The following is a 10,091-nucleotide window of genomic DNA, read 5'->3' as shown; positions in this document are numbered from 1 at the left end:
ATCCAACCTGGTAAGGGTCCCATACTGATGAGCAATACTCAAGAATCGGACGAACAAGCGTTTTGTAAGCTACTTCTTTCGTCGATGAGTCACATTTTCTTAGAATTCTTCCTATGAATCTCAACCTGGCGCCTGCTTTTCCCACTATTTGTTTTATGTGATCATTCCACTTCAGATCGCTCCGGATAGTAACTCCTAAGTATTTTACGGTCGTTACCGCTTCCAATGATTTACCACCTATGGCATAATCGTACTGGAATGGATTTCTGCCCCTATGTATGCGCATTATATTACATTTATCTACGTTTAGGGAAAGCTGCCAGCTGTCGCACCATGCATTAATCCTCTGCAGGTCCTCCTGGAGTACGTACGAGTCTTCTGATGTTGCTACTTTCTTGTAGACAACCGTGTCATCTGCAAATAGCCTCACGGAGCTACCGATGTTGTCAACTAAGTCATTTATGTATATTGTAAACAATAAAGGTCCTATCACGCTTCCCTGCGGTACTCCCGAAATTACCTCTACATCTGCAGATTTTGAACCGTTAAGAATGACATGTTGTGTTCTTTCTTCTAGAAAATCCTGAATCCAATCACAAACCTGGTCCGATATTCCGTAAGCTCGTATTTTTTTCACTAAACGTAAGTGCGGAACCGTATCAAATGCCTTCCTGAAGTCCAGGAATACGGCATCAATCTGCTCGCCAGTGTCTACGGCACTGTGAATTTCTTGGGCAAATAGGGCGAGCTGAGTTTCACATGATCTCTGTTTGCGGAATCCATGTTGGTTATGATGAAGGAGATTTGTATTATCTAAGAACGTCATAATACGAGAACACAAAACATGTTCCATTATTCTACAACAGATTGACGTAAGCGAAATAGGCCTATAATTATTCGCATCTGATTTATGACCCTTCTTGAAAATGGGAACGACCTGCGCTTTCTTCCAGTCGCTAGGTACTTTACGTTCTTCCAGCGATCTACGATAAATTGCTGATAGAAAGGGGGCAAGTTCTTTAGCATAATCACTGTAGAATCTTAAGGGTATCTCGTCTGGTCCGGATGCTTTTCCGCTACTAAGTGATAGCAGTTGTTTTTCAATTCCGATATCGTTTATTTCAATATTTTCCATTTTGGCGTCCGTGCGACGGCTGAAGTCAGGGACCGTGTTACGATTTTCCGCAGTGAAACAGTTTCGGAACACTGAATTCAGTATTTCTGCCTTTCTTCGGTCGTCCTCTGTTTCGGTGCCATCGTGGTCAACGAGTGACTGAATAGGGGATTTAGATCCGCTTACCGATTTTACATATGACCAAAACTTTTTAGGGTTCTTGTTTAGATTGTTTGCCAATGTTTTATGTTCGAATTCGTTGAATGCTTCTCTCATTGCTCTCTTTACGCTCTTTTTCGCTTCGTTCAGCTTTTCCTTATCAGCTATGATTCGACTACTCTTAAACCTATGATGAAGCTTTCTTTGTTTCCGTAGTACCTTTCGTACATGATTGTTATACCACGGTGGATCTTTCCCCTCGCTTTGGACCTTAGTCGGTACGAACTTATCTAAGGCGTACTGGACGATGTTTCTGAATTTTTTCCATTTTTGTTCCACATCCTCTTCCTCAGAAATGAACGTTTGATGGTGGTCACTCAGATATTCTGCGATTTGTGCCCTATCACTCTTGTTAAGCAAATATATTTTCCTTCCTTTCTTGGCATTTCTTATTACACTTGTAGTCATTGATGCAACCACTGACTTATGATCACTGATACCCTCTTCTACATTCACGGAGTCGAAAAGTTCCGGTCTATTTGTTGCTATGAGGTCTAAAACGTTAGCTTCACGAGTTGGTTCTCTAACTATCTGCTCGAAGTAATTCTCGGACAAGGCAGTCAGGATAATGTCACAAGAGTCTCTGTCCCAGGCTCCAGTTCTGATTGTGTGACTATCCCAGTCTATACCTGGTAGATTGAAGTCTCCCCCTATTACAATAGTATGATCACGAAACTTCTTCACGACGTTCTGCAGGTTCTCTCTGAGGCGCTCAACTACTACGGTTGCTGATGCAGGTGGTCTATAGAAGCATCCGACTATCATATCTGACCCACCTTTGATACTTAACTTAACCCAGATTATTTCACATTCGCATTCGCTAATAACTTCACTGGATATTATTGAATTCTTTACTGCTATAAATACTCCTCCACCATTGGCGTTTATCCTATCCTTGCGGTATATATTCCATTCTGTGTCTAGGATTTCGTTACTGTTCACTTCCGGTTTTAACCAACTTTCCGTTCCTAATACTATATGCGCACTGTTTCCTTCAATAAGAGATACTAATTCAGGAACCTTGCCCTGGATACTCCTGCAGTTTACCAATATTACGTTGACTTTTCCTGTTTTTGGTCTCTGAGGACGGACGTTCTTTATCAACGATGATAATGTCCTCTCTGGTAAGCCGTCAGGTATTTTATCGTTTCGCCCAAGGGGGGGTCCCTCTAACCTAAAAAACCCCCGTGTGCACGCCACACGTACTCTGCTACCCTAGTAGCTGCTTCCGGTGTGTAGTGCACGCCTGACCTGTCTAGGGGGGCCCTACAGTTCTCCACCCAATAACGGAGGTCGATGAATTTGCAACCATTATAGTCGCAGAGTCGTTATTTTCAGACACGTGTGCAATACCAGAGTTGATGCAAAAACGAGAACAAATGCCATGTCATCATTACCTCTCCTCTGCACTGTAGCACATACCAAAATTCACGAAACAAGCCTAATGCGACATTCTTCTGTCTTCTGTACAGATGATGTATTCCTGGCCATCCGTAAAAAAGGCAGAATAATTCGTCTTGTTACGTTAATTTCACGTCCAGAACGATTCCGTGACGATGTTACAAACTTTCAATGATGATGGAATGTGTTAATTTGAAATAAGGGCCGGAAACGACCGAGTCGAAAGCTATAAGCGAAAATTGTGCTGATACCTCTGTCAGGGAAATACATGTACCAGTGCTGTTGCTGTTGTTTCCCGAGCACGGGGTCCCGGGTTCGATTCCCGGCGGGGTCACGGATTTTCACCTGCCTCGAGATGACTGGGTGTTTGTGTTTGTCCTCATCATTCATCATCATTCATGAAAGTGACGAGAGTGGACTGGGCAAAGGTTGGGACTTTGTACTGACGCTGATAACCGCGTAGTTGAGCGCCCCACAAACCAAACATCATCATCATCATCATCATCGGTGCTGTTGTTGCGAGGATTGTATGGTAGACAACTTTCAGTGATCGTAGTATGGACCAAAACAGGAAAATAGTGTCTAATATACGTGGGCTCTAAAATGCAGGCCTTAAAAGTTACAAGCACTTGTTCGTCTTCGAAACTGTGAAACAGATCTTTTCTACTGCAAGCTCTTCGCTCTCCATGTTCTGGGACAAGGTAGCATGGACCAAAACATGATAAAGATGTTCAGTAAACAAGGGCTCTAAAGTGCATACCTTAACAGCTAGGAGGCAACGGCCTTGCCGCAGTGTATACACCGGTTCCCGTCGGATCACCGAAGTTAAGCGCTGTCGGGCGTGGTCGGCACTTGGATGGGTGACCATCCAGGCCGCCATGCGCTGTTGCCATTTTTCGGGGTCCACTCAGCCTCGTGATGCCAATTGAGGAGCTACTCGACCGAAATACGCCGGCACGGTAGCTCAGCGTTTTCGGTCAGAGGGTTTAGCTACCCTCTCCAATAAAAAAAACTGAGAGAACGATCAACGAACAGCCTGAACGAGTGTCTTCGGACATCCGCCACGAACAAAGTCAACGAACCATATAGAACAAAATGAGGTCTAAAAAAAAATAGTAGCGGCTCCGGTCAACGAAAACCCTCGTAACGACCGGGAGAGCGGTGTGCTGACCACACGCCCCTCCTATCCACATCCTCAGTTGAGGATGACACGGCGGTTGGATGGTCCCGATGGGCTACTTGTGGCCTGAAGACGGAGTGCTTTTTTAAGAGCTAGGAGGACTTGCCCAGTAGAAGAAGCCATTAAGTGATGCACTTTAGAGCTCATGTTCACTGGACTTTTTTTCTTGTTTTGGCTCAGGCCACCATTTCTCAAAATGGAGAAATGAAAGGGCTTTCAGTAGAAGAGATATACAGGGTGTCCGAAAAGTCTTTCCCTGATTACATAAATTAATAACTCAGGCTAGAGGTAAAATACAGATATGAAACTGGTGTCTAATTGTTTACAAACTATCAAAGTGTTTTTCACACATCAGTAAACTTCCACATGAGCACCCTTGGTAGCACGTAGCACATCTAGGCGATATTCAATTTCCGTCTACACATTAGCCAACATCACTGGAGGGATCGATTCAACGACTGTGGTTATCCGTTGCCGCAGGGTTTCAATATCTGGTACACGTGTTCGGTAGACCTCGTCCTTAACATGACCCCATAAAAAGAAGTCTAATGGGGTTATGTCAGGAGAGCGTGGAGGCCAAACCGTTGGCCCATCACGACCAATCCATCGCCCAGGAAAGGTCATATCGAGATAAGCACGGACGTCCAAACCCCAATGAGGCGGTGCACCGTCTTGCTGAAACAAGACATCGGGGTGATACTGAAGCAGCTGAGGAACAGCATACAGTTGTAACATGTGCAGATACACTGCAGATGTGATGGTAGCCTCAGCGAAGAAGAATGGCCCGTTAATTCGATCGTGCAATAGCGCGCACCAAACATTCACCTTTGGACTGCCTCTGGTGCACTCCATGACCTCACCAGGGCGTTGTGAACCCCAGATGCGCACATTATGGCGATTCACTACTCCACTGACAAAAAAGGTCGCTTCGTCGGAAAAGGCAATTCGTCTGAGATAACCATCATCGTCCTCAATACGTGATAGCATTGCGACCGCAAAGTCATATCGACGTGTACTGTCATTGGGCAACAATGGAAGTGGAAGTTTACTGATGTGTGAAAAAAACTTCGATAGTTTGTAAACAATTAGACACCAGTTTCATATTTGTATCTTACTTCTAGTCTGAGTTATCAATTTATGTAATCAGGGAAATACTTTTCGGACACACTGTATCTCACAGTAGCAAAGACGAACAACTGCACCTAGCTGTATGTTAGTCATTTTTATGTTGTTTTGGTCCATACTGCCATAGGCCACCGGTTCCCGTCAGATGACCGAAGTTAAGCGCTGTCGGGCTTGGCTAGCACTTGGATGGGTCACCGTCCGGTCTGACGAACGCTGTTGGCAAGTGGGGTGCACGCAGCCCTTGTGAGTCAAACTGAGGAGCTACTTGATTGAGAAGTTGCGGCTCCGGTCACGAAAACTAACAACGTCCGGGAGAGTGGTGTGCTCACCACAGAACCCTCCATATCCGCATCTGGTGACGCCTGCAAACTGAGAATGACAAGACCATCAGTCAGTATCTCAGAGTCTTCCGAGACCTGTTCTGACGGCGTGTTTCAGTTTGTTGGTCCATACTACCACCTCTGAAAGTTTGTCGATGTAATTTTGATTCACCCTATGTATATGAAAACTGAAATGGATGAAGTATTTTGCTTCGCTGAAAAGGCTGTAAGATTACAGTGGTCCTGTACCCCTCGTGTTCTTGAACAGTGTACAGATGTAAAAAGAAATTAGAGGCGAAGAGCCTAACATGGGATGAAGATACTTGAACTGACGCTCTACGTAAAGGTGTAGTCTCTTCGAGACAAAAAGTTATTACTACGCGTTCGTTTCGTCTAAATGCAATTCGACACAAGCCCGCGTTTGCAGTTCCGCTTGTTAGCTGAAAGAGGCCCAGTGCGGGCTCGGAAAGGAAACCTTCAATTAACGGTTTCCATTTTAATTAGGCCAGCGCAAAACGAACTACGCCGTGCGGAAAGAATATCTGATACGCGCCAGCTAAATGAGAGGGGGCAGAAGCGAGAGAGAGAGAAGGAGAGGCGTAAAATTGCTAGGCAGGAAAATAAAGTGAGAAGCTTTTCCGAACGAGAAGGCGCGCCGCGTGAGAAGAGCATAACTTGGCCGTAAGAGTGTTGTGTGGGGAGTAAAAAGGAAGAGGGAGAGGAGAGGCCTGCCATCCTTGGCCGCCTCCGCCGCCCACGCGCGCGGAATAACGAACGCGGCCGGCAAATTACTGCGCGCGCTGTATCGGGCCTTCATTACGCGACGCGCCAGGTGCCGCGGCCGGGATTACCCATTAAAAACATCACAGCGCGCGCGACACCGCCGGCCTTTTCACCTAATGACCGCCGTCACTCGCCGGTAAATATCTACTAATTTGAGGACGCCGAGACGGCGGAGAAAGGCGGCATTCTCATCGGCCGGCGCGCTTTAAGTCCGCTAACCGAACCCCCTCCGCTCCACAAACAGCCCACACCTTCTCCTGCAAACAGCCTCTGAGACCGCTGCGAGGCAAAACACTTGGAGCGTACTCATTATTTTCGTGAAATAACGCTTTGAAATAATAAAGGGTACTAAACCTTTTGACGTGGCCATTCTTTTTAGCCTCGCCTCTCAGACCCCGGCGGCGGTGCAGCCTAAGGTTCTTTCCATTAGCGTTTATTCCGTCGTTGTAGTCACCGCGGTCAGAGGGCGAGGGATTTGAGGCCCTCGCGCAGAATAATAGAATTAAGGGAGAAAGGGTAGGTCCGGTCGGCTGACCCCCTGCGCTAGCAGCGGCCCGCCGCCGTCTGGGTCCGCGGCTGGGCAGGTGTCTGCAGACGCCTCCCTGGCAGCCATTGCGGCGCGCACATTGGCCGCCGCTGCGCCTGCGTGTACCGCTGTCCGCAGCGCGGCCCCGGCCGCCGCTCCCGACCTGCTGCTGCCGCGCACCTAGCGGCCATCCTCGCAACTAGTTGCAGCTCGCGACATCGTAGCGGTTTCCCCCACCGGTCACAGATGACGCTTCCGACAGCCACTTACGGCAACTGTTCAGTATCTTCCCGTTTCGTGAGTTCCGAAAGTGTTGGTCACATTGAAAGGGCGTAGAAGCACGTGAGGATGCAGCGTTCGATCCCCGGGAAGAGGGGTAGTAACCTTTACTGTTTCTCCTCACTTCCGCCACCCCACAAATATAATATTAATGTAATAATAATTTATTTCTGTCAGTGTTACGTACGCCGATTCAGCGTAATGTAAAAGATGTTGTAATCCTGTTAAATATAGTGTATGAAAGGCAAACTTCCGAAAATTTGATAATTATAGCTTGAGTCACGAATTTGCTTTAAGAACTATAATAGTAACAAAATCTCATAACACTAACAATATCATAATCTACACGATATAAAACTGAAATGCGCATTCACAATTGTCTCTATTACACTTAGCACTACGACTGTGCATAAATGCCTGAAGACTATTGTTGGCTACACGACAGACAAGAATTAACTGGTGAAATTGTAAACGACGTTTTTCAGAAAATCATTAAGTGGTTCTCTGCAAATGGGCTCTCATTAAACTTTCACAAAACACAGTATATACAGTTCCACACAGTAAATGGAATGACCCTATTAATAAATATAGACTTGATTCAGAAATCGGTAGCTGAGGTAGAATATTCAAAATTTCTAGGTGTATGCATTGATGAGGGGTAGAACTGGAAAAAACACACTGAGGATCTGATGAAACGTTTGAGTTCAGCTACTTATGCTATTAGGGTCATTGCAAATTTTGGCGATATACGTCTGAGTAAATTAACTTACCACGCCTATTTTCATTCTCTGCTTTCGTATGGCATCATATTCTGGGGTAACTCATCATTGAGTAAAAGAGTGTTCATTGCACAAAAGTGTGTAATCAGAATAATTGCTGGAGCTCATCCAAGATCATCCTGCAGACACTTATTTAAAGAGCTAGAGATCTTCACTGTAGCTTCACAATATATATACTCACTTATGAAATTTGTCATTAACAATCCGAACGAATTCAAAAGTAATAGCAGTGTACATGGCTACAACACTACGAGAAAGGATGACCTTCATTACTCAAGGTTAAATCTAACTTTGGCTCAGAAGGGGGTAAATTATGCTGCCACTAAAGTCTTTGGTCACTTACCTAATAGCATCAAAATTCTGACAGATAGCCATATAGCATTTCAAAGGAAATTAAAAGAATTTCTTAATGGCAACTCCTTCTACTCATTAGATGAATTTTTGGATATATAGTAAGTGGGTAATTTCCCAACCTCCACAAAAAAAAAAAAAAAAAAAAAAAAAAAAAAAATTATTGAGTGTCATGTAATATTTTGTCTAATGTAATATCTTGTATAGACACCTTTTATTAACCTGACATGTTCCACATCATTACCAAGTGTCGTATTCATGATCTATGGAACAAGTACTAATCTAATCTAATCTTATCTGTAAATGACTGGAATGGCTACTTTTCGGAATTCAGTCTTTCTGTTTTGTTTTGTTTTTATTTAATTTCCCCCCTTATTGGAGAGCCTATCCTTTGTGTCTTCCCTTACTCAGTGTCACGTACTTTGCCTGATCTACATGTGGACTTAGCAATCGTGTCGAATTTGTTATTGACAGCAGGTGTGTTCGGACCATCAGTGTGCGCATTTGTCTGGTTGCAATTTGACCGATTAAGTAGAAAACTCGTCTACGTGGCCAGGCCTTCAATGAAACAATTGGAAATAATCCTACGGTAAAAGTAGCTTGTAATTCTAGAATTCGTTGACATTTTAGTTTCCACGCTATCTTATTCTCTAAAAGTTAGTTGTTAAATTTGGAAACTGATGTTCACAAGCCGGCCGACGTGGCCGAGCGGTTCTAGGCGCTACAGTCTGGAACCGCGCGACCGTTACGGTCACAGGCTCGAATCCTGCCTCGGGCATGGATGTGTGTGATGTTCTTAGGTTAGCTAGGTTTAAGTAGTTCTAAGTCCTAGGGGACTGATGACCTCAGCAGTTAAGTCCCATAGTGCTCAGAGCCATTTGAACCATCTGATGTTCACAAAAATATAAAGGCATATACTAAAATTTTTGGGAGAAGTATTTATGATCTCCATGACTCCCTCCATTCCTCTTTGGATCTGCGCATGCATGGAGTTATACTATACACTGATATTTGGTCGGTGACATCTCGAGAAGCCTGTAAAAACCTAGCTATATGTTATAATCCGAAAACGTCCGTAAAATACTCAAAACTGCACCGTATTTAACCTTACCAATACTCTACTGTGCTCCGCTGTCACCTCTTTCACACTGAACACGTTCATATTTCCTACCCGTCAGCTTAACGCAACCACTACACCGCTTCATCCACGATTACTTAACTTCATACCCTGCCTTTATTGTGCCAACACATCCCCCAACATTACCCCTACACACTTTCCACGTTCTGCTGCAACGATACCTTAACCGACTCTCGCTCACCTGACCTTGAAATCCCCCTATAGATGTACTCGTCGTTCTAGCTTCAACAGAATATTTCTCTGCCTTTCCATATCAGGGTTCCTCTTCGTTCCCTACCCCACTTTCCTCCCTGCATTTTCAACGCTTGGCTCATGATCCTTCTTCCCAACTCTGCCATCTCACATTCTATCAAACCAACCCTCCTAATCTACTGCTCACTTACCCATTACAGTGAAGTGTTCCGTTTTTTAAAACACTACTCTCAACGATAAATTTTTTAGAAAGACAACAATATTTTACTTTAAATCTTCAATACCCAACATCCTTTTTTAAGAAATGTACATATCCATATTTTATATTTTCAAATTTTGGTTAGAAACTATGCAAATTTTATCAGTTCTGTTGGCTGAAGTGTGGCAATGCTAAAATTAAATTAATCTACAATCCCCACACTTATAAAACGCCTGCAACCTGTTCCACCCAAAATGTTCCATCTAACTCGTTCCTATTAATGTGACTCTAAGCCTCCACACATCAATCCAATACCGTAATTCACACCTGTGTTATTGATAAATCACAGCAGCCAATTAATTTCCTTCGACCGACGAAGAGATAATACGTTTCGTAACCAAAGTTCTGCAAAACATCCATATGCTTGAGCGACGTCATATCTACTGACCTATTACTCTGGTAGTCCCTTCTGCATTTTATCTTAA

General features: G+C 44.3%; 1 pseudogene; it reads left to right on the top strand.

Moving 5' to 3' along the window:
- The first annotated feature begins 3,508 nt into the window (after positions 1 to 3,508).
- LOC126459522 (5S ribosomal RNA) lies at positions 3,509 to 3,626 on the top strand (annotated as a pseudogene).
- The last annotated feature ends 6,465 nt before the right edge of the window (positions 3,627 to 10,091 follow it).

This window comes from Schistocerca serialis, chromosome 2 (genome assembly GCF_023864345.2).
Source record: "Schistocerca serialis cubense isolate TAMUIC-IGC-003099 chromosome 2, iqSchSeri2.2, whole genome shotgun sequence".
Taxonomy (NCBI): Eukaryota; Metazoa; Arthropoda; class Insecta; order Orthoptera; family Acrididae; genus Schistocerca; species Schistocerca serialis.
Note: the sequence above shows the minus strand (reverse complement) of the source record. Positions and strands in the feature narration are given on the sequence as shown.